General features: G+C 53.1%; 1 protein-coding gene across 1 annotated transcript in view; it reads left to right on the top strand.

Annotated features, from left to right (window-relative positions):
• Nucleotides 1-4,694: 4,694 nt before the first annotated feature.
• Nucleotides 4,695-6,000, top strand: part of TMEM240 (transmembrane protein 240) — a 49,344-nt gene continuing 48,038 nt past the window's right edge. Inside the window, exon 1 of the mRNA XM_060259508.1 lies at nt 4,695-4,747. The gene's annotated coding sequence lies outside the window, so the exon portion shown is untranslated. The remainder of the gene's footprint in view (nt 4,748-6,000) is intronic.

Here is a 6,000-nt window from a genome sequence, read left to right as displayed (position 1 = left end):
GGGAATAAACAACTCTAAAGGGGCGTTAGGTAAATTCATGGAGGATAAGTCTAAAAATGGCTACTCGCTGTGGTGGCTGAGGGGAACCTTCACATTCAGAGGCACTAAGTCTCTGAGTCCCAGAGCCAAGAGGCAAACCTCAGGGGAAGGCCTCAGCCTCTGTGCCCTACTGTTGGCCCTCCAGAGGAACTGGCTGGCCACTGTGTGAGACAGGAGGCTGGACTGGATGGACCACTGGTCTGATCCAGCCAGGGCTCTTCTGATGTTCTTATGTAGGCCTCAGCCTCTCTGCCCTGTTGTTGGCCCTCCAGAGGAACTGGCTGGCCACTGTGTGAGACAGGAGGCTGGACTAGATGGACCACTGGTCTGATCCAGCAGGGCTCTTCTGATGTTCTTATGTAGGCCTCAGCCTCTCTGCCCTGTTGTTGGCCCTCCAGAGGAACTGGCTGGCCACTGTGTGAGACAGGAGGCTGGACTAGATGGACCACTGGTCTGATCCAGCAGGGCTCTTCTGATGTTCTTATGTAGGCCTCAGCCTCTCTGCCCTGTTGTTGGCCCTCCAGAGGAACTGGTTGGCCACTGTGTGAGACAGGGGGCTGGACTAGAAGGACCACTGGTCTGATCCAGCAGGGCTCTTCTGATGTTCTAATGAAGGCCTCAGGCTCTCTGCCCTGTTGTTGGACCTGCAGAGGAACTGGCTGGCCACTGTGTGAGACAGGGGGCTGGACTAGATGGACCACTGGTCTGATCCAGCAGGGCTCTTCTGATGTTCTTATGTAGGCCTCAGCCTCTCTGCCCTGTTGTTGGCCCTCCAGAGGAACTGGTTGGCCACTGTGTGAGACAGGAAGCTGGACTGGATGGGCCACTGGTCTGATCCAGCAGGGCTCTTCTGGTGTTCTTATGAAGGCCTTGGTCTCTCTGCCATGTTGTTGAACCCCCCCCCCGCCCCCCATCTCAGGGTGTCTGTTGTGAGGAGCGGAAGGGAGGCGATTTTAAGCCACTCCGAGACTCCTTTGGGTAGTGAAGGGTGAGGTATAACCCTACTCAAGAGCAGTTTCTGTCAGATCTTCCTCACAGGCAATGTTCCCTCTAAGAAGCAGAATCTTGTAAGCAAAAATTCTACTTTGTGAGCCACTGACAATAAACTTGTGAGCCACTGCATAAATTATTCTGCTCCGGGGTCATCCTTCCTGAGCTAAGTCAAAAATCTTTGAGCTAGAGGCTAAAAATCTGTGAGCTAACTCATGCTAACTCAGCTGAGAGGGAACACTGCTCACAGGGTGTCTGTTGTGGGGAGGAGAAAGGAGATTGTAAGCTGGGTTTGATTCTTCAGTCCTCCAGATACACCTGCTGATGTGACCTTGGGTCAGCCACAAGTTCTCTCAAAGCTGTTCTGCTTAAGAGCAGTTCTGGGAGAGCTCTCTCAGCCACACCTACGTCACAGGTGTCTGTGGGAGGGGAAAGGAGATTGTAAGCCTCTCTGAGACTCCTTCAGGTAATGAAGGGCAGGGTATAAATCCAATCTCCTCCTCTTCTTAAGAACATAAGAGAAGCCATGTTGGATCAGGCCAACACTGTGTCACACAGTGGCCAAAAAACCCCAGATGCCATCAGGAGGTCCACCAGTGGGGCCAGAACTCCAGAACCCTCCCACTGTTGCCCCTCCCAAGCACCAACAATACAGAGAATCACAGCCCCAGACAGAGAGTTCCAACAATACGCTGTGGCTCATAGCTATTGATGGACCTCTGCTCCAGATGTTTATCCAATCCCCTCTTGAAGCTGGCTATGTTGGTAGCCGCCGCTGCCACCTCCTATGGCAGTGAATTCCATGTCTTCTTCCAGTGGGCTCTGCCAGCAGCTCTGCACCTCAGGCAGCCGCCCCTAGCCTGAGTATTCCTGAGTTCTTGGCAGGCTAGGATGGCTGTAGGGGTAGGTGATAACCCAGGCTGGCCTGACCCCCTCAGAAGCTAAGTAGGGTCAGTCCAAGGAAGTCCAGGTCACTACGCAGACCCGTTGGTCTCTTGCCTTGAACTGGGTGGTCCAGGCGAGCCCGATCTTGTCGGATTTCAGAAGCTAAGCAGATTCGACCCTGGTTAGTTCTCGGATGGGAGACCCCTCTGAGGAAGTCCAGGGTTGCGTCGAGGAAGGCAATGGCAAACGACCCTTGTTTATCTGCCCTGACCTTAATGGCCCAGGCTAGCTCAACCTTGTCAAATCTCCCAAGCTAATCAGGGTCAGCCCTGGTTAGTGTTTGAATGGGAGAGTGTCAGGGAAACCCAGGGTTCCTATGCAGAAGCAAGCAATGGTAAATCACCTCTGTCTGTCTCTTGCCTTGAAAACCTCACAGGGTCACAGACTTCTGACCTCCTCAGCCTGGGCTATCACCCCCACAGCCACCCTAGCCTGCAAAGAACTCAGGAATACTCAGGCGAGGGGTCGTCTCTTGCCTTGAAAACCTCACGGAGAGAGCCAGTTTGGTGTAGTGGTTAAGTGGGTGGACTCTTATCAGGGAGAACCGGGTTTGAATATTCCCTACTCCTCCACTTGCACCTGCTGGAGTGGCCTTGTTTTAGCCATAGCTCTGGCAGAGGTGGTCCCTGGAAGGGCAGCTGCTGTGAGAGCCCTCTCAGCCCCACCCACCTCACAGGGTGTCTTTTGTGGGGGGAGAAGATATGGGAGATTGCAAGCCGCTCTGAGTCTCTGATTCAGAGAGAAGCGCAGGGTATAAATCTGCAGTCTTCTTCTTCTTCACCATAAGTGAGCTATGACTTGATTTTTATAAACACACAGAGATTTTGTTGTCGTTCAGTCGCACAGTTGAGTCCGACTCTTTGAGACTCCATGGACCAAGTCACGCCACGCCCTCCTGTCTTCCACCATCCTCCAAAGACTGCTCAAATTCGTATTCGTTACATCAGTAACGCTGTCCAGCCATCTCCTCTTTTGCCGTCCCCTTCTTCTTTTGCCTTCTGTCTTCTCCAGCATCAGGATCTTCTCCAGGGAGGGCTCCCTTCTCATTTGGTGGCCAAAGTAGTTGAGCTTCAGCATCTGACCTTCGAGGGAACAGTCAGGGTTGATTTCCTTTAGGACTGACTGATTTGATCTTCTTGCAGTCCAAGGGACTCCAAAGAGTCTTCTCCAGCACCACAGCTCCAAAGCATCTACCCATACAAATGTGTATTTTCTTCTGTACAATGTGAATTCAGACACAAATGTAGCAATCTCTACATACATCATCTGCAATATGTACAAACTGTGTGTCAAAGTTCTAATGTGGGCTACAAATACATTTGGAAGATTCTCACAATACAAGAACTTGTGCGCACTCAATGGAATTGCTCAGCAGTCGGGTGAAAACGGATAAAAGGAAGTTCTCACAAAGGGTGATAAAGAGGTGGAATTCACTGCCACAGGAGGTGGTGGCAGCTTCAAGATGGCTTCAAGAGTGGAACAGAGGTCCATCAGTGGTTATTAGCCACAGGGTATTGATGGAACTCTCTGTCTGGGGCAAGTGATGCTCTGTATTCTTGGTGCTTGGGGGGGGCAGCAGTGGGAGGGCTTCTAATGTCCTGGCCCCGCTGATGGACCTCCTTGATGGCACCTGGGGGGTTTTGGCCACTGTGTGACACAGAGTGCTGGACTGGATGGGCCACTGGCCTTACCTAACATGGCTTCTCTTATGTTCTTATGATTAAAACTGAATAAAGGCACAGAAAAAGCTATCCAGACACCTGGTGGTGTTAAAGGTGACATCAGAAGCGAAATTTGCACTGTTGCCTTCTCACAACTGCTGTGTTAGCTTGGGAGGAGGAGCGGGGGGGGGGGCGCTCTGTTACTCCCCCTCCCGACCCCAGCGAGTATGGAAAGGCGTCGTAAGTCTTAAGGGCTTTCTCCGCATTCTCGAGAACCATGAATGAACCCTGAAGGAAGAGCACGAGTTGATCGCCTTGCTGTACCAAACGCTACCAGCAGAGAGCAGGAGCGAGCACGGTCCCTTCCATATGCCTTTTGCCAACGTTAACACTGTGATGCCCTATTTGGCGTGCGGTAGGGGGGGGGGGGAGGTTACTTCGGTGTCTTCTTCGAGATCACGCCTTTTCTTTCTTTTAAATTGCAATTTGCATGTCCTAAGATCTCTCCGCTGGGACGCTCGTTCCCGGAAAGCTCGATTTCCCAAAATTACACCACCTTGCCCTGAAGCCCTCGCTTCCCCCTTTTCCTCCCCACCTCCCACCATATTTGCACCTGAATGACCAGGTTTCCCATTTCTTCCCCTAAAAGTTCTTGGGGTGGTGGTGGGGGGAAGCAAGCAGTGTGAAGGGGCGTGCAGGGGAGGGGGAGGGATGAGATGGACAACGATCCCTTCCCCAGCTCGGGTGAGGGATTGGGGGGAGAGCGCCCCAGCTTTCTCACCAGGGATTTCCAAGAAGATGGGAGGGTGGTGTTGGTGGATTTGGGTACCAGTGACAACCAGCCCCGGTAACCGGAGAGAGAGAGAGAGAGAAAGAAGCTAACCCTCCAAATGTGATCAAGCCCCCGTTTTGATGCAAGGGAGAGGAGACAGAGAGAAAGCGAGAGGGGAGAAATAGACACTCAGTTGTGCAGGGATTTTTTTTTTTATTTTTTTGCAAGAGAGAGGAAAAAGGAGGGAGGTTAGTAAACAGAGGGGCAGCCTCTGCAGAATCTCTGCCCCCTCCCCCTCCAGCAATGACCGTTTAAAATGGAGCAGCGTCACCTCAAATAGGTAAAAAATGCATTTTTTCCCTTTCCTCTCTCCCTCTCTGCAATTGGGGAAAAGGGGTGGGGGGTGGGGGGGTTGTCAATTGCACGCCAGGAAAACCGACCCGACCCCGCACTGCCTCCTCTTCCCCTGCGCTGGAAAGGAAAGGGAAGACCATTGGCAAAGGGGTGGTGTGTGTGTCGGGGGTGGGGGTGGGGGGGAGTTGGAAATCAGCTCTGCTGTCCCATATCTGAAATTCACTGGGCGGGGCTGGCTTGTGGGTCGTTGTGGGGGGGGGGCTCTGCGCGTCGGGGGCTGGATGGGGTGTGTTGCAGAGGGGGGGGGGAGGAGAAGCACGTTGGTGGTGGTGGGGGGAATCTGGCCCCTTCCCTGTTTTGCTTCTTTTTTTGCTTTTTTTTTTGCTTAAAAATGCGCCTGCATCCCTGTTCGGTGCGGCAGATCTGCCAAGCCTCAATGTCACCAAATAAATAAAAAGAAAGATAGGGGGGGGGGGGAGAAAAGGAGGGGGGGGGTAGAGACAACAGCTAGCCAAAACCCATCCTTAGGTCACGGTTTTTTTCCCTTTTTTTGGGAGGGGGGTGGTTTGCTCCTGACACACACACACACAGTCACACACACACACACACACACACACACCAGCAGCGAGGCAGAGGGAGCTGAAGAGGCAGGCAGGGCTGCTCTCTCTTTCCCTCTAGCGATGGATTTTGGTCCCCCCCCCTTTCCTTCCTAGCAAATGAACAAGGCAAAGCCAAGCTCTAGATTTAAAGGATGCTGGACATGACTTTTTCAGGCAGCATTTTTTCCTTCCCCTTTCGGGAGCCTTGCTAAGGAAAAAAAAAACAGGAGGAAAAGGAGAAAGCAGGAGGAGGGGGAGGGCAGACACCCCCCTCCCCATATTTCCACCAGCGTCACCCTTGGCATCTACCGCTCACCCCAAAAGGATGGCTTTGCACCTGGGCTGGCCGAGAAAAGCAGCAGCAGCAGCCGTGCAGAGGGGGGCTTGGGGAACCGTGCCCTAGGCTGAATGCTTCTCCCCTTTCTTGCTTTTGTCTGGCATATGCTTTCCCCCCCCCTCCCCCCCCAATCTGGACCGGGATCAGTTCCTCTCCGGTGGTGCCTTCCGTCGGTTTGGTGCAGCCCCAGCGAGATGTGGTCGACCTCTCTGTTTCAGGGGGTTCGGTGGAGCGTTGGATTTGCCTGCAGGAAAACCGGAATAGCGGTGATTGGGGGGGTCTGAATAACCCAGGGAAAAGGCA

The sequence above is a fragment of the Heteronotia binoei genome, chromosome 18 (genome assembly GCF_032191835.1).
Source record: "Heteronotia binoei isolate CCM8104 ecotype False Entrance Well chromosome 18, APGP_CSIRO_Hbin_v1, whole genome shotgun sequence".
In the NCBI taxonomy this organism is placed as follows: Eukaryota; Metazoa; Chordata; class Lepidosauria; order Squamata; family Gekkonidae; genus Heteronotia; species Heteronotia binoei.
This window is presented reverse-complemented; position numbering and strand designations above follow the sequence as displayed.